Source organism: Toxorhynchites rutilus, chromosome 2, assembly GCF_029784135.1.
Source record: "Toxorhynchites rutilus septentrionalis strain SRP chromosome 2, ASM2978413v1, whole genome shotgun sequence".
NCBI classification, from domain to species: domain Eukaryota; kingdom Metazoa; phylum Arthropoda; class Insecta; order Diptera; family Culicidae; genus Toxorhynchites; species Toxorhynchites rutilus.
Window position 1 is genome coordinate 103,318,610 of NC_073745.1, and position 18,889 is coordinate 103,337,498.

Sequence of the window (18,889 nt, forward strand, 5' to 3'; positions counted from 1 at the left end):
GGTGATTTGGACCACTGTGTGTTTCATCGAAAAAAACATACTTATGTTTATGTAAAGTATTTTGGGATAATGTTACAATCAGTAATTTCATCGGATGGAATTTCGCCATCAGACGATAAAATTGAGTCCTTGGTGTCATTTCGAAAACCAGAGAATGCCAATGAAGTTCGAAGCTTTCTCGGCCTTGCAAATTATCTGAACAAGTTTTTATGCGACCTGGCCACCATGGATGAACCATTGAGACAGCTTACTAAGAAAGGATCTACTTTCAAATGGACTGCTCAACACGACGTAGCCTTCAATCAAATTAAATTAAGAATGATGCAGCCTAGTACGTTAGGATTTTTCAGAATCGAAGACAGAACCCTTGTAATGGCAGATGCTAGTCCAACTGGGTTGGGGGCCATACTAATTCAAGTTGATACAGAAGGAGAGCATCGGATCATTAGCTATGCTTCTAAGTCTCTAACGGATACGGAAAAAAGATACTGCCAAACCGAGAAAGAGGCATTGGCTCTAGTGTGGTCTGTGGAAAAATTCTATATATATTTTTATGGGAACCATTTCGAGTTGCTAACCGATTGCAAAGCTCTAGTTTACTTATTCACCCATCGCTCCCGACCTTGCGCTAGGATTGAGAGATGGGTGTTGAGGCTGCAAGGATTTGATTATAGTGTGACTCATATCCCGGGTGACATGAATTTTGCGGATGTATTGTCAAGACTAGCGAACCTTCGACCTGTTCCGTTTGATGAGATGGAAGAAATTATGATTCGAGACATTATATCATCTTCTGCAAACGCTGTAGCTATCTCATGGAATGAAATGTTAGATGCTTCGAAAAGCGATTCAGAAATTCAACACGTATTGAATAGTATTCGCCAGGAGAATTTTCAGAATCTGCCAATGGATTATAAGGTTTTCACCAAGGAGCTATGTGAAGTCAGTGTATTCTCATGCGGTCCGATCGCATAGTGGTTCCTGAAGCTCTTCGGTATCGAGTATTGCAGGTGGCCCATGATGGTCACTTGGGTATGCAGTTGATGAAATCTTCTCTTCGTACATCAGTTTGGTGGCCCAAAATCGATAGAGCGATTGAAGGATTTGTGAATAAATGCCGGGGATGTACACTAGTTTCTGTTCCTGATACACCTGAGCCGATGATGCGGAAGCGTCTGCCAACAGGGCCTTGGGAAGATATAGCTATTGACTTTCTTGGTCCACTTCCAGAGGGTCCATGGTTACTAGTGGTGGTGGACTATTATAGCCGTTTCATAGAGGTTGTGGAAATGACGAGAATCACTGCCTACGATACTATTGGAGAACTGGCGACTATATTCGGACGATTTGGAATACCACGAACTCTTCGGGCTGACAATGGACCTCAGGTTAGCTCGGAATGTGAAGAATTCCATAAATTTTGTTAAGAGCTAGGAATAGAATTAGTAAACACAACTCCGTATTGGCCACAAGCGAATGGCGAAGTTGAACGCCAAAATCGCACATTTCTTAAAAGACTTCGGATTGCAAGTGAACTAGGTATTGAATGGCGGATGGAGCTTCGGAAATTCCTCCTAGCTTACCATGCGACAAATCACTCTGTCACGGGTAGAGCTCCATCAGAACTTATGTTCGGCCGCAGGATCAGGAGTAAGCTTCCAACATTGTCTCAAATGTGTTTGAATGATGAGGAGGGAAGAGATAGAGACAGAATAAGTAAACAAAATGGTAAAGCGTATGCGGATGAAAAGCGGAGAGCAAAGTGTAATGGGATTTCTATTGGAACCAGTGTTTTTGTGAAGCGAATGAGAAAAGATCATAAGTTGTGCTCAGACTATTCGCCAGAAGTATTCAAGGTTATAAACAAATCAGGCTCATAAATAACCATTCAGTCGACGATAACGGGTAAACAACTGAAAAGAAAAGTTTCACATCTGAAGAAGATCGATACGGATGAGAACGCAGATCGATTGGATCAAGAAGCGGGGTCAGAGCAGATGCAGAGAGCAGATGAGGAGATTGAACCAGTAGCAGATCCAGTTCCGGCTGATAAGAATGTTCCAGTTCCAGAGAAACGCAGGCGAGAAGAACCGAAGAAATTCAGTAATTATATTCCATATTGAAAATTTAAAAGACAGGTGGGATGTAGTATCCTACACCTGAGATACATTGAACCAATACAGAGAGAGATGACAATTAGGCACACCTGAATGGATGATCTTGGGGAGAGAGAAAAACGGAGGAGGATGTTGATGAGGTTGTGATTGGAAGACAGTGGTGCGAAATAAAAGTCCGAGCGTTTTGTCGAGAAATTGGTAGTTTTATTGTAGAACGAAGGATATTACAACATGGTTAGCAAATATGGGGTCAATTGAACCCCGCAAAATCAAAAATATGAACTGGAACGCTCGTTCAATTCGGGCGAAAAAAGTAGAATTGAGTAACTTTCTAACTCAAACCATTATCGACGTAGGAGTAATAACGGAAACCCGGCTGAACCCATCATCTCGCTCCCGAACTATTCTATGACCCGGCTAGATCGTCCTGACACAAGAGGTGGCGGTGTTGCTATCGTAATCAGGCGTGGCATCACATTCGAAGTAATTCCTCATCCGAAGACGAATATGATTGAAGCAATAGGAGTGAAAATCTACACACTACGTGGCGATATAACGTTTTTCGCTGTAGGGTAACACGGGTCATATGGGGTGATTTGGACCACCCCTTTATCTCAAAAATTACGGCTCAACTTAAAGTTTTTATAATGTAATTTCCTTCAATTGTTGAACCGTATGTACCTAAAGTAAAAAAACTTTGGTAAAACTTCGCAAGTAGAGGGAAACGGAAGCATAAATACAGCAAGCACTTTGATCGCAAAAAAATGTGAGTTTTCCGATAGTGGTTTTAAGGTTTTTCCCTCTAATTAAACAAACTTTTCGTGTATTGTGCAGTAAAGTTCTGTTCGTCTATAAAAGAGGAACAATTTGATGTAGCGAAACTGTAAGTTTGATAACAATAAATGAAATTAATTGCATTTTAATTTTTGCGTGTTGTGTGGGGTGACATGGACACATTTCTGTGGGGTGAATTGATCCTACAGGTTTGAGACTTTTCTTTGGTCTAATTGATTCCAGATGCCGCTGAATTACTAAAAGAGGATGGACAGACAACGTTGGAAGAAGGGCGAGCTTGAAGGAGCAACGCAGGCCCAAAATACTTTACATAAACATAAGTATGTTTTTTTCGATGAAACACACACTGGACCAAATCTGGATGATATATTTGGTAGATTGAAGCTTTATATAATGATTGAACATTATTTATAGAGAGAAAACAAGTGTAGCTCAGTATACAATGTGACATTTTTTATTTAGACCGTATTGGAAATATTAGGCGATTTTCTTAGGTGGTCCAAATTCCCCCCTTTTCTCCTATATACACCTCGGCAATGCATAGATAGTAACGGCTCGTCCAGATTATTTGCAGAAGATTTGGAAAAGCTCACCAATACCAGATCTCGTTTCGTGGTAGCAGGAGACCTCAACGCTCGTCACACATTATTGCGAAATCGTCAGTGCAACGAAAACGGTAAAATACTGGCTGACCATTTATGCTTGAGTACGTGTTCCATTCACTTTCCGGATGAACCGACTTTTCTCTCTACATTGGGAGCAACTACAACACTGGAACTGTTTCTCTCGGACCTGGCATTATCGAAACCTGTCACCCATTATCAGTTGAGTTTCGACCACTACTCGGTGGTGTGCGAATTTGAATGTTCTCCGACTCCAGCTCCTGCCGTGAAGAGAAGAAACTATCACACGGTGTCCCCCTGGACCGTTATTATAAAAAAAAGTGACCATCAAAACCAAGTATAGGGCTCCATTCCTTAGGTAATTCTACACCTCTGGGCAAATTTTAAAAAAAAATCCCTAGTCGAATTTTCGAGAAATCTTGATTTGAAATTTTTATGTCAAAAAAAATCAAAATAATCATAATTCGAAGTACTTAATATCGCCAAGATACATCCAAAACGGTCCAACAAGTTGTTCGAGATGTTTTCAACCGGAAGGTACATGTTGCCGTTGCTACATTTGTAACTATTTACAACTGACTTAACTCAGTAAACAGGCTTAAGTATGTTATTTATATGGTTTAATGATTTTAGTTTAACTTAAGTGTTGCTTTCTTTGGAATGAGAAATAAAAACTGATTTTCAATTCAGTAATGGTGCTTTCAGACTGTCGATGAGAAGTCAAGTGCAAAGCAGGCAATCGTCAGCAGTGGAGATCTTTTTGCTCGGCCCTATGCGCCGATCAACCGACGCAGGATTCATAAGTAAGTAAGTAAAATGGTGCTTTTTAATGGAGAAACGTAAAATAAAAGTGAATGTTACATGCTAATAGTAAGAAGCTAACCCTAACACATATGATTACTGTTATAATCAATCAATGCACTTATCAAGCAATCATTGTAAATGTGCGATGATTTCGGCGCTTTGTACCTCTGCCAAATCTCGTCGAAATCACAATGAACAGACTCGGAAGCCTGCTCATTGTGCAATCCAAGTTCGCTACCTGTTTCATTGCAGAACTCACTGGTACTTAGTGGTAGTGGTACTTAGCGATGTGGTACTTAGACGTAGACGGCAGTTGCAGATTTTCCTAGCTATTTGTGAATTCAACGATTGACTCTTCAAAATCATGCTCCAAATTAAACCGAATAGCATTTCGTGTACATGGTTTTGAAGTTATTCAGAACCTGAAAATCTTGCCGGCAAGTTATGCTACTAAACAAATGTTAAAAAAAAAAAATTAATGTTACGATTTTTCAGGGTTAAAAATTTGCCCAGAGGTGTAGAATTACCTAAGGAATCGAGCCGTATACTTGGTTTTGATGGTCACTTTTTTTTTATAATAACAGTCCAGGGGGGCACCGTGATCATGTTTTCGTGAGAGCTCGGATACAGTGTCTTCATCGCCTTGAGTGCGGTTATATTGGCAGGCTATTTTGTTTACTTGATGAGCCCGATTTCGGGTAGGGCGATGGCAACTAGCGGTCGCATCAGTGCAGTTGTGTGTAGCTGTTCACTTCTCGTGATTGCATACGATTTGTGCGGCCACATTTTGACGTAGGACTACGTCTTTCATTTCTATACCGGGGTGTAAAATCAAAGTTTTGAAAACGAAAGCGTTACGCCGGAGACCGAGATTTTGAGCGTGAATAGCTCCTAAACAACCGAACGAAATGGTATGATAACCACTTCATTCGAAAGATAAAATGTCTACGCGTTATATACGTGTTACTATTTCATCAAAAAACTTGTTTCAATAACCTTAAAATTGCTTTCAAAACAGGCTATTGAAATCACCAATCGGTATATAAGCGAGCGCCGCTCGTAAACCCTAACTTCGTTTATCCTGAAAGCGCTGATGAACGGCGTCACCAAGAGCCTGTTTGTGCACCTTAGGCCAGAAGGGAATCCATCAGGAGGAGAGTTATGCCACGGTTCCGCTTGAACATCGGAGCAGCCGCCACACACACATACACGCGCGGAACCCTCGTTGTTATCATCGTTGCATTCATGCGAAAGAGTTTATTTTAATGTTTTCTATCCATACAACACCGCGACCAAAAATTTGGTTTTGTGATTACCCTGCTTACCCTGAGAGAGAAACGAATAACATCGAATTAAGTATACAGTAAGCTTATATAATGAAGAGGGTGGGGTTTACATTCTATACTTTTATGGTTTATAAAATGACGCTTCCTTTGCTTTCGTTCATTTCTTACTCTACTCTCGCACAGTGAGGACTCGTTTGTTTGGGACCAAGCAGACAGCTCGTTAGTCTTTCGATGGTGAGGCACCACGAAAGCAGCTCGGATAAGCGCACCAGCCGCAGGAAGTGTGAAGAAGCCACATCGATACCGACCGGGAACCATCTCTTTGCGTGAAATTCGTCGCTATCAGAAGTCGACCGAATTGCTGATCCGCAAGCTATCTTTGCAGCATTCATTTTTCGTGAGGACATTGACAAGACAACATCGTTACTGAACGAGCTGAACGTGCTGGACGAGCTGGACGGCGAGGGATCGAGGGATTCATTACCTGGTCTGACCTGACCTGAAATGCAATAAGTTTGTTTGCAACTGTGAGGGAGCGCAGAAAAGCCGATCGATCAGAAGGAGAAGAGAAAGTGACCAAGAGAGTATCAGCATCGAAAAACGGAGTGCGCGTCAGTTTGGAGGGCACTACCTAATTGGCACTTCGTTGGGAGGAGAAATCCTGCGAGGGTGGCTGTGACGGGGCGCGCGTCAAGTTGGAGGGCGCTTCCTAATCGGTGCTCGTCTCGACAGGTAAACGAAATGTTTACCCGATCATCCTGAAGGAAAATATGAAGCAAAGTGTCAACAAAATGGAATAGAATTGAGGATTCAAGTTTTGCCAAGACAATGGCCCAGAGCTCAAGACATATGATGTTCGCACATGGTTACATTACAATTACTCAAAAGTTATTGATATTCCTCCACAATATTCCGACATCAATCCCAGTGAAATACTAAGAAAATTATCTGCGTAGGAAATTTAGAAACCATTAAATTTCTAAAAATAACGATTTTAAAAACCACTTTATGAAGAAATTATAAATATACCACCCGAACACACAAAAAAAAACTCGTAGATAAGGCTAAAGACAGCTAAAGATACTTGCAATGAACAAGGGATACCATACTAATGATGGAATTCGAAAATCGACCAAGGCCTTCGAAATCGCATAGAGATTTCAACCAGCGTACGATTATGAATTTGAGTCAATTTTCATACATTAGCACATACATTCGCCATTTTTAGAAAAATAAAAACCATTATTCTGGAAACAGATAGCAAACCTTTTAACTCTCATATGCCACTATAATTTTATCTAAATAGAATGTTATGGACACCATGTCGGCCGAGCGACGAAAAGTGCTACAAAAGTGCTGGAATATTACCTCACCTTGCCTCCCGCAGGCAACAATGTCTATAGTTTCAGCTATAATTCTACAAGATAACTTGAACAGGATCTTCGTGTCTGATTATCCTTATATCCTTATATTCTCCTTTTCCTTTTTCTTCGCGAGAAATCAAATCCCTTCTTATTAACAATAGAATAAGGTGAAATGTAAAAACATTTTAGATATAAGATAGGCTTAAGAATTGAGTGTAATGAATGTGAGTGTGAATGTGAGAGTGAACATTGTCAACATATCCTTTTATCCCTTCCTTTTCCTGAAGAAAATATGTCACCCTTCTAAACTCGAGTAGACCGCGAGTAATCGGTTTTCTACACCATTAACATTAGAATTAAGGAAAAATGTTTATATATACTTGTAACAATACAGTCAGGAGTTTGGCTCCTTTAAACTTATGTAACTGAGCCTGTAAAAATAAACGATTTAATAAAAAAAAAACTTGAACAGAGCGATCACTGTAGCTTTGCTTTCTCTCTTTCTCGCTAAGCTGTCATTTAAAACGCGAAAGCGAGTGCTACATTTAAAAACAAAACATTGAAGCAGTGGTTGAATGGGTGAATTACACATAAGTATAGCGAGTGCCCGCGTGTGGCAAATGCGTGGTGTTTCATGCAAAACAAACTGACAGCGTTACTCGGCGGCTGGCAGAGACCAGCATTTGAAGAAGTGATGCGTCCAACACTGATCAACACCGAGCGCATAACAAGAACAAAATTCATAAAAACAGTCTTTAATTATATAGAATTTGTAAATCAAAACAGCAACGTCGATGTGAATGCGTTGAATTTTATGTTAAATGTTAATGAATAACTTTAAGTTGAATATGGAGCAATATTTATAAATTATATACGAAATATACAAAGAATTGACAAATAAAAAAAAAATGGTTACAACAGCAAAAGGTAATTTCCCAAATCAAATGACTTGCTAACACGGTAGGCTTATATTTTCATTATTCTCAAAAGTAAACTTCATCTTATTTCAGCTGTTGCGGCACAAATTTCATGCACCAAACCCCCCGTCCTGGAGAACATGCAGCTGGAACACCAGTGATTGAAGAATGATTAGCGAGGATGTGAACAAGATGAAACGATTAATTACGATATATTACGGCTAAACTGAGGAGGATAAATAGAATGGTATTACTAGCGAAGACGATAGAAGTTTAGTCTTTAAAATTTATTTTATTTCAGCTGTTGCTGCCGCTCTTTCTCCCTCATTATAACGTATGAAAATCCCGGCCGATGATGTTAACGAATTGAATGAGGAGGATGCTTCGAATGATGATGGTGTTACCAGAGTTGAATGATCAGCTTATCGTCTTATCGTCTTATGCGTATAATAAAATGATTATAAAGAACGCTTTTCTGCACTTTTTATTTTAATTTTCTTGAACACAAACAAAGCTATAATAAGATTCAAGCAGTGCTGCGATCGGTCGACGTGGTGCCAGATTGGCACATCCTTGGCTCGTAATTGGTTGTCGAATACGAAGGGTAGGTCGACAAAATCATTGCAAAATGGCACGATATCGGCATCGTTGTCGACACCATTTGTTGGGACCGATTCGACACAACAATGTAGAGTGGGCAGTGATACTTACGGGGGACAGAGTGGGGTTAGATCCAGGCACTTTTCTAGCACTTTATGGCGCTCGGTCGACATCGGACCGATAACCGCTCGAAAATAAGTTAGAGCGGGGGGCGGCTTTCGATATTGCTATAATTGGTACATAGATGTAAAATTGCACCAATTATGGCAATACAAAAATACATGTTTATTTCTATAAAAACGTGTAAATCATAACGAATCATAACATCAAGAAGGCTGTAATGCAGGTGTCTAAACTGTATTTGCATCAAAACCGCCTCTTCAAGGCATGGAAATCTCATTATTTTGCCCACATAAACACGTAGCACGTATCAATGGGATATACTATTTTCAAACTAGATTTTCCAACAAAACAAAAGTGTTTCGCTTGGCATAAAGTACTAAAATCGACAAAGTAGAGATTTCTGATACCTATGAATCATATTAAAGCCTTTGAAAATAAGATATGTTTTCTAAACTAATAAAAAACTCACTCGTATTACCCCAAGTGGTGCGGACTCAATCCACTTCATTTTCAAGCAAATTTATGCATTTTTCAAGCGATTTCTTGCAATAAATTTTCAGACCACAAGAGATGCCAGATTTACAGAAATGTTTGTAAATTTACAGACATATCTGTAAAATACGTTTTATTTTTGTTGAAGACTTTTTGGGTACAGAGTAATTTACATTCAATGCGGCATTCATTACATCAAACATATTTGACACACCGTATGACATTTTTCCATAGTTTTAATACATAAAAAGTTTTTATATTTAGTTTTTACACGTTACGTTAAACCAATGTTTTGAGTCATTCAGTAACACTTTGCCGTCCTTCGTAACCACCCAGCTGCCGATGTCACCACAGTGGTTACGTGCGCAAAATAAAGGGTGTGTCACATAAAACTGCATCACGGAAAAAACGCTGTAGAAATTCGCCCAGTAGACCGATCCTTTTGAAAATTTTAGACAGTAAAATAAAAACTATTAAACAACTTTTGGCATTTTCTTTTTATTCATACTTCGAGCCCAAGCCCGTATGCTCGCACCTTCCTCTTTACCCCGTCCATAAGGTTCTGTACAACGTCAGGTTGTAGTTTTTTTGAACAGAAATCCATTTTCTCTTGAAGTCCGCCTCCGATTTGACAACTTTTGGGTTCTTCCGGAGGACCTGCTTCATAATCGCCCAATATTTCTCTATTGGGCGAAGCTCCGGCGCGTTGGGCGGGTTCATTTCCTTTGGCACGAAGGTGACCCCGTTGGCTTCGTACCACTCCAACACGTCCTTTGAATAGTGGCACGAAGCGAGATCCGGCCAGAAGATCGTCGGGCCCTCGTGCTGCTTCAATAGTGGTAGTAAGCGCTTCTATAGGCACTCCTTAAGGTAAACCTGCCCGTTTACCGTGCCGGTCATCACGAAGGGGGCGCTCCGCTTTCTGCAAGAGCAGATCGCTTGCTACACCATGTACTTTTTGGCAAACTTGGATAGTTTCTGCTTGCGAATCTCCTCCGGAACGCTGAATTTGTCCTCTGCGGAGAAGAACAACAGGCCCGGCAGCTGACGAAAGTCCGCTTTGACGTAGGTTTCGTCGTCCATTACCAGGCAATGCGGCTTCGTCAGCATTTCGGTGTACAGCTTCCGGGCTCGCGTCTTCCCCACCATGTTTTGCCTTTCGTCGCGGTTAGGAGCCTTCTGAACCTTGTATGTACGCAGGCCCTCCCGCTGCTTGGTCCGCTGGACGAATGAACTTGACAAATTCAGCTTATTGGCTACATCCCGGACCGAACTTCTCGGATCACGTATAAACTGCTTAACTACGCGCTTGTGATCTTTTTCACTGACGGAGCATCCATTTTTGCCGTTCTTCACCCTCCGGTCGATGGTTAGGTTCTCGAAGTATCGTTTTAGTACTCTGCTGACCGTGGATTGGACGATTCCCAGCATCTTACCGATGTCCCGATGTGACAACTCCGGATTCTCGAAATGAGTGCACAGGATTAATTTACGACGCTCTTTTTCGTTCGACGACATTTTTCCAAATTTACGAAAAATTGACAGTGAAGCATGGCCAACGTGATCTATACACTCTTATCTGATTATAAGCGAAAGCTGAAGATATAATTCCTAAAAATCTAATTTCTACAGCGTTTTTTCCGTGATGCAATTTGATGTGACACACCCTTTAGGTCCCACCGCAGTGATGTCTGAGCACAGTATGGCTCAGTGGCCGACGACAGTACTTCAGTACCTTTTGCATTCTGTTGGTGTTTTGTTTTGTAACAATATCTTGTACATGTCATCGTTTTATGATTTCAAAAGTACTTTTGCCCCAACATCATTGCAGAAGAAAGAGACGATATGATTCTTCATGATGAATGAAAAATTACATTCATTTTCTATACATACTATACATTGACTATACTATACTTTGTAATTTCATGCTAAAAAAATCAATTTCTTTTGAAAAAATCATAACTTTTTAACACTGAACCGATTTAGATAATCGACACATCAAATTGAAGCCAATGATCTAATCTTCTTTGAAAAAATATATACATTTGCGAAAAAATTAGGTTTTCGTTTTAGTAATTATTGATTGTGTTAGTTTTCCATAGTTTTTCGGCTGAAGATAGAGGGCGCTATATTTTTTTATAATTTTTTTTTTGAAAGCTGAGATTTTTTACTTAATGTATTTCGAAACAAATGAAATGTCTTTTTATTTTTTGAGTTATGATTTTTCAAATTTAACTTGTTTTCAGTATTCGTTCAATATTTCTATGCAGCTAGACTAAATATATGCGACTGCAATCGCAAGTGTAATATTTTTTTTAAAGAAGGCTTCGACGCAACTGTATTTCATTCTTGGAGTGCAGTTTAATATGTCGATTACCCGAAATGGCCCAGTAGTTCAAAAGTTATGAATTTTTGATAAAGTCATTTTTGGAAGAAAAGGCAAAACATGATTTTTCTTACCATCGGTTCAATTTGAAAAATCATAACTCAAAAGTGACGAAATAACATTTCTGATTTTTGGATATGTTATGTAAAAGACCTCAGCTTCAAGAAAAAATATAAAAATATATAGCGCCTTCTAGTCTAAAGCCATGGAATCATCAAAAATCAATTACAATCAATAATAACAAAAAAAATCAATTTTTTTGCAAGTGTAATATTTGACTAAAAAATACAATCTAATTTTGTTTGATTTGATATGTCGATCATCAAAATCGGTTCTGCAGTTCAAAAGTTATGAATTTTCGAAAAAAGGCATTTTTGAAAAAAATGCGAAAAAATGAATTTTTAGAACCACCCTAAAATCAAAATTAACACCCTAATGAAAAAATGAAAAAATACGGGTCAAATATTTTGCATTAAAGAACAAATCTACCACTTTTCACGAAAATCTGGGAATATAAATATATACAGCAATTCCATGTGAAACCGATATAGTGGTTCTCAACGGGCAAAATGATTTTTCGGATCACCGGTTAACTTTGAAAAATCATACCTCAAAAACGAAAAAAATAGCATCTCTGAAATCGAGATACGTCATGTAAAACATCCTCAGCTTTCAAGAAAAATATAAAAAATATAAAGCGCCCATGAAAACAATAAAAAACAACTACAATCGATAATTACGAAAATGAATTTTTTTTTGCAAGCTCAATATTTTTCAATAAAAAGCTAGCTCATTGGCTTCAACTAGATATGTCGATAATCTAAATCTATTTAGTGGTTCTAAAGTTATGAATTTTTGAAAAGGTCAGTTTTGGGAGAAAGTGCGAAAAAATGATATTTCGGCCACCCTAAAATGGGAATGGTCACCCCAACGATAAAATAAAAAAATACCGGTCTAATGTTTTGCGATAAAGAACAAAACCACCACTTTTCATCGAAATCTGAGAACCACTATATCGGTTTGGCATGGAATGGTTGTATATATACAAAATATACATACACAAAATATATAACAATATACAAAAGACAATCTTACGTGCATCGCGATGTATTAATGAATCTGTGGAAATTAACGTTAAAAGACATTTCTACAGATCCGCACACTTTTACAGATATTTCCACATTTTTAACAGACTTTCACATATTTTTACAGACCTTTTCAAAAATCATCTGGCAATTCTTCGTTCCACTATTCATCGAATGTTTTCAAATCGCAGGAGTAAAGGGTGTGTCACATCAAATTGCATCACGGAAAAAAGACTGTAGAAATTTAATTTTTAGGAATTATATCTTCAGCTTTCGCTTATAATCAGATAAGAGTGTATAGATCACGTTGGCCATGCTTCACTGTCAATTTTTCGTAAATTTGGAAAAATGTCGTCGAACGAAAAAGAGCTTCGTGAATTAATCCTGTGCACTCATTTCGAGAATCCGGAGTTGTCACATCGGGACATCGGTGAGATGCTGGGAATCGTCCAATCCACGGTCAGCAAAGTACTAAAACGATACTTCGAGAACCTAACCATCGACCGGAAGGTGAAGAACGGCAAAAATGGATGCTCCGTCAGTGAAAAAGATCACAAGCGCGTAGTTAAGCAGTTTAGACGTGATCCGAGAAGTTCGGTCCGGGATGTCGCCAATAAGCTGAATTTGTCAAGTTCATTCGTCCAGCGGACCAAGCAGCGGAAGGGCCTGCGTACATACAAGGTTCAGAAGGCTCCTAACCGCGACGAAAGGCAAAACATGGTGGGGAAGACGCGAGCCCGGAAGCTGTACACCGAAATGCTGACGAAGCCGCATTACCTGGTAATGGACGACGAAACCTACGTCAAAGCGGACTTTCGTCAGCTGCCGGGCCTGTTGTTCTTCTCCGCAGAGGACAAATTCAGCGTTCCGGAGGAGATTCGCAAGCAGAAACTATCCAAGTTTGCCAAAAAGTACATGGTGTGGCAAGCGATCTGCTCTTGCGGAAAGCGGAGTGCCCCCTTCGTGATGACCGGCACGGTAAACGGGCAGGTTTACCTTAAGGAGTGCCTATAGAAGCGCTTACTACCACTATTGAAGCAGCACGAGGGCCCGACGATCTTCTGGCCGGATCTCGCTTCGTGCCACTATTCAAAGGACGTGTTGGAGTGGTACGAAGCCAACGGGGTCACCTTCGTGCCAAAGGAAATGAACCCGCCCAACGCGCCGGAGCTTCGCCCAATAGAGAAATATTGAGCGATTATGAAGCAGGCCCTCCGGAAGAACCCAAAAGTTGTCAAATCGGAGGCGGACTTCAAGAGAAAATGGATTTCTGTTCAAAAAAACTACAACCTGACGTTGTACAGAACCTGATGGACGGGGTAAAGAGGAAGGCGCGAGCATACGGGCTTGGGCTCGAAGTATGAATAAAAAGAAAATGCCAAAAGTTGTTTAATAGTTTTTATTTTACTGTCTAACATTTTCAAAAGGATCGGTCTACTGGGCGAAATTCTACAGCGTTTTTTCCGTGATGCAATTTTATGTGACACACCCTTTAAACATTTACGTGACTGTGAATTCGTTTGTTTTTATTTCGTTTATTTCGATTAAAAAATATCATATCAGGGAAAGTGGACATTAAAAATGCGTTACTCAGTGAAGGCTGCCAGAATAATAGTAAAAATATTCTCGTAGGCTTTTATCGTATACCCTCAGAAACGTTTTTCCAGACTCGCTGGGTCGATTTTTGCGGAGACGACAAACTAGTCCCGAATAAGGGTTCCCGTATCTGTGGAGTAAGTACGATGTTTCAATTATTGAAAACCAAAAGTGTAGCAAACCTTTCATACAAATTTTCAGGATTATTTTCAACCGGAGAGGAAACCTCTTGAGAAACCGTAATGCCTTCTCCACAATTAGGCCGGTAATTGACTCAAAAGATTACGTCCATCATCAACACGAAGTGCAGATTGCTTTGCCGTTACATTCATCACCAGCACTAGCGGATCATAATTACGTGGATTTCATTTGACCAGCTTCATTAGCAAAGCTGTTTTCACCGACGTTAGAAAAAAACGTCCCCAAAACATTTCACTTTTGATATGTATGTACGTATCGAAATTCGCCAATGTCGAATTCGACTCCCACATTAAAATCTTGGAGTGAACTTAGCGTTATTCGTAGGTGGTTGATATTCTGTCAAGTTCTGATACCTTGCAATATGGGATGCTCTTTCAGAAATGCAATGGTCAATTGAACAATTGACGGAAAAATGTAGTTCGTTCATCTTATAAGTTTATTCATTTTTGCCTTTGATAACAATATATTTTTATAGTGCGATTATCATAAGAAAAATAACACTCCTGATTGTTGGATCTTTTTTGACATTTCAATTGGATCTTTCTTGACAGCCGTTTTGATTCAGTCCGCACTACCTACCCACTCTACATTGTTGTGTCGAATCGGTCCCAATAAATGGTGTCGACAACGATGCCGATATCGTGCCATTTTGCAATGATTTTGTCGACCTACCCTTCGTATTCGACAACCAATTACGAGCCAAGGTTGTGCCAATCTGGCACCACGTCGACCGATCGCAGCACTGCTTGAATCTTATTATAGATTTGTTTGTGTTCAAGAAAATTAAAATAAAAAGTGCAGAAAAGCGTTCTTTATAATCATTTTATTATACGCATAAGACGATAAGACGATAAGCTGATCATTCAACTCTGGTAATACCATCATCATTCGAAGCATCCTCCTCATTCAATTCGTTAACATCACCGGCCGGGATTTTCATACGTTATAATGAGGGAGAAAGAGCGGCAGCAACAGCTGAAATAAAATAAATTTTAAAGACTAAACTTCTATCGTCTTCGCTAGTAATACCATTCTATTTATCCTCCTCAGTTTAGCCGTAATATATCGTAATTAATCGTTTCATCTTGTTCACATCCTCGCTAATCATTCTTTAATCACTGGTGTTCCAGCTGCATGTTCTCCAGGACGGGGGATTTGGTGCATGAAATTTGTGCCGCAACAGCTGAAATAAGATGAAGTTTACTTTTGAGAATAATGAAAATATAAGCCTACCGTGTTAGCAAGTCTTTTGATTTGGGAAATTACCTTTTGCTGTTGTAACCATTCAACCACTGCTTCAATGTTTTGTTTTTAAATGTAGCACTCGCTTTCGTGTTTTAAATGACAGCTTAGCGAGAAAGAGAGAAAACAAAGCTACAGTGATCGCTCTGTTCAAGTTATCTTGTAGAATTATAGCTGAAACTATAGACATTGTTGCCTGCGGGAGGCAAGGTGAGGTAATATTCCAGCACTTTTGTAGCACTTTTTGTCGCTCGACCGACATGGTGTCCATAACTGCTCGAGAATATAGGAATCTGGGTACACTGAGAGGAATAATTAGTAAATATAACGAATTTTTTGGTAAATACTACCAATCTATAGTCATTTTCGACCGTACTAATAAACACATATGTCAAGCAGAACCATGATTCGGAAGCCCAATATCGGCTACATTTTCTCGCCGAAAATGCACGTATCAGAATTATATCCTTATTATACCTCCGTATTGCCTTATGGGAACAATGAAAATGGTTAATACGCGCTTTTCTCACCAGTTTTCAGATATGACAATATCCAAGCTTACTAATGTTATCGAGTAAAATATACTAATCTCTGGTAGGGATGCGGGTTTGTTGACAATATGTACAAAAAATTTGTACATTCTACTAATTTTGCATTACCAATTGTATTTAGTAGTTTTCGACCGAGGATTTTTCTAAGGGTAGGTATTACCATGACATGTAATATTGCGATAAAAGGTACTTCTACCCTTCTTGATGCCATCGATAACAGCAGTTATGCATCACTCTGTACATTATCAAATACACACACCATCAGTCGAAACCAGCGCCACATTGCTCAGTAGCGCACATTCCCCGTACCAACTGCTAGATGTTTATATTTCTTCGTGCGCTGGAAGCAGTCGGCAGGCGAGGAGGCGCGCACGTGTACACACAGCAAGCAGCTCAGTCACAGACACATTCTCATCCCCACCGGCGCGCCCCGTCGCCACCGCCGCAACCCCCTTCGATTGATTGTGTATGATGCCGTGTATGCGCGAGAGGTGGCGGTGGTGATGACGAGAAAGTGAGCGCGAGAGAAACAGCAGAAAACACGAGCATTTCGGAAAATGAGGGGTGGATTTTCCACCACCCCTCCCCGATGAAGTGCACAACAACTTCTCATCCTTTTGCATTCGCATTCGCCGCGTATTTCTGGGAGACTAGCCGAATCGTACGGTTGTGTCCGACTGTGAACCCAGTAAAATGTGATTTAATTTGGGTGGAAGATAGTGAAAAGTTGTGCATTTACTAGTGAAGAAAAAGTGATTCTCAATCGATTCGAGCAATGGATATTTTTCAAAATGGATAAACCGAGCCGCCAGTGGAGGTAAGTTTTCGCCGCGCTTTGGAAAACATATGCCGAAAAAAGAGCCAAGGCGAGGGTGTTTTGCTGCTGCTGCACCTATTTCATTATGCTCGGGACCGAAACGCTGAGTTGGGTGGTGGCTTTTCCCTTTCGCACGCCACCCTGGAAAATGGATGCCGTCTTGCTGTTCGTCTCCGCTCTCTGCACTGCTTCACTGGCAGGTTTATCGATTTTTTCGCCTACAACTCTTGCGCTGCTGCTGCCTATGATGGCTGATGGCTGCTCCTCGCGCTGGGGTTTCCTTTCCTTTTTCCGGGTCGAACAGAAAGTTATTTATGGCTCAAAACAAAAAGTACGGGCGGTGGGTGGATTTTTCAGAAGCGAGTTCATTCATGAAAACATGGCTCGCACATATTTGTTGAGCTTAGCCGTGGAGTCGATTTTCCCGGAGAGGCGTAAGGTGTTGCGGAAAATGAGACGACACCGTATGGCTTGTTCGTGGAAAAATTATCGTTTTTTTTAATTAGAATGGTTCTGTTACTTTTTACAGCCAATTATGACGTGCAGCTTTTTTATCTGGTTCCAAAAAGATTCGTTACACTGCTTGTTGATCCTCGATCAACAAACATACAGTGTTTCCTTGGAATCTGTGGAAGTTGATAGAAAATTTATTTAAAAATCACTGCACCTACAACAAGGCGACAAATAATCTCTATGTTCAAATGTGCATCTCATGTATACTGTTTCCAGGAATAATTATTCCATTCAAGAATATGTGCCAAAGAAGGAGCTCCCATTATAGAACTGCCAATTTTAGTGTATGTATGATGAATCTCCATGTTGTCTCCCATGCCAGGAGAGAGGGTGAAACGCGAATCGATTCAGGACAATCGAATATGGATGTTTGTCTCTTTCTTGACAGTATTTCATAAAAACCGAGGCCCATTCTTCTTCTGTTGAGCTATCATGGCTGAAATGAGTGATAGAAACAATCACAATTTCAACTGAAGACTATGAGCAAATTTTCTCTTGACAGATGGTGGTTGCCTACATTCTGTCATATTGGATTTTGAACTGTATTATAATCGCATTTAGTCTAAGGCCGAACATGAAGTTTAAGGTTCCCTCTCGATCCATTGATATTTTACGTTGAACTCTCTCGTGTTGTTCTGGCAATGTCATCGGTTATTAGTTAATATTCGCGAAGCAAAACATGAACGGAAGACTTATGCTTCGCATGTTTGCCACTTTCATGAAATCAATGAATCAACATAAATCTCAAAACATCTTTAAAAAAATAAATTAAATTCTGATGAAATTTCCTATTGTCTTCTCAAATGGCACTAACGTTCCTAGAGGAACTTCGCCGTCTCAACGTAGTATGACGTGCGTCATTTTTATTAGTAGGGTAAGTGTACTAATTATGGAGGAGATATGTCACCAACTTTCAGAAATTTGCGAATAAATACTCTATTTGAATTCAAAAGTATACTGTTTCCAGCAGTTTGAACTCTGTTCTGGAAGATTCTCACTGATATTTCTATGATTAATCGACTAAATTGTGTAAAAACTATGTATGAAAATGTCACTTCCATGTACCCATCATGGTAATAGTGTTCCTGGAGTTTCGTAATAAGTGTACCTATTATGGTAATAGGCGGTGTCACACGGGAAATGTGTTAATGGGATTGAAATAATACTTTTTTAATATTTTTTAAATAAAACTATGCCTCTAAATCTCATTCTCAGTATGCAGTATAAAATATTATAGGAAGGAGGCGCTAAGTCGAAATTTTTATGTGGTTTTAAAAATGGGATGGATACATCATTTTAAAGCTTCATTTTGAGTTTTGAGATGTAATACTTGAATGTTTCTATCTTTTTGTAGATTAACATAGTCATAGTCATTAA

The 18,889-nt window shown here is 39.7% G+C and overlaps 1 protein-coding gene and 1 long non-coding RNA gene across 2 annotated transcripts in view; one reads left to right on the plus strand and one right to left on the minus strand.

Moving 5' to 3' along the window:
* Positions 1–15,215: 15,215 nt before the first annotated feature.
* On the minus strand, positions 15,216–15,774 carry LOC129766988 (uncharacterized). Its single transcript, XR_008741482.1, has 3 exons — positions 15,656–15,774; positions 15,419–15,572; positions 15,216–15,364 (listed from the first exon to the last, which is right to left on the minus strand). It is a non-coding gene; the product is annotated as an uncharacterized LOC129766988 (long non-coding RNA).
* A 1,059-nt stretch (positions 15,775–16,833) lies between these two features.
* LOC129766985 (protein charlatan) overlaps positions 16,834–18,889 on the plus strand; it is a 127,770-nt gene continuing 125,714 nt past the window's right edge. The window contains exon 1 of the mRNA XM_055767583.1: positions 16,834–16,999. The gene's annotated coding sequence lies outside the window, so the exon portion shown is untranslated. The remainder of the gene's footprint in view (positions 17,000–18,889) is intronic.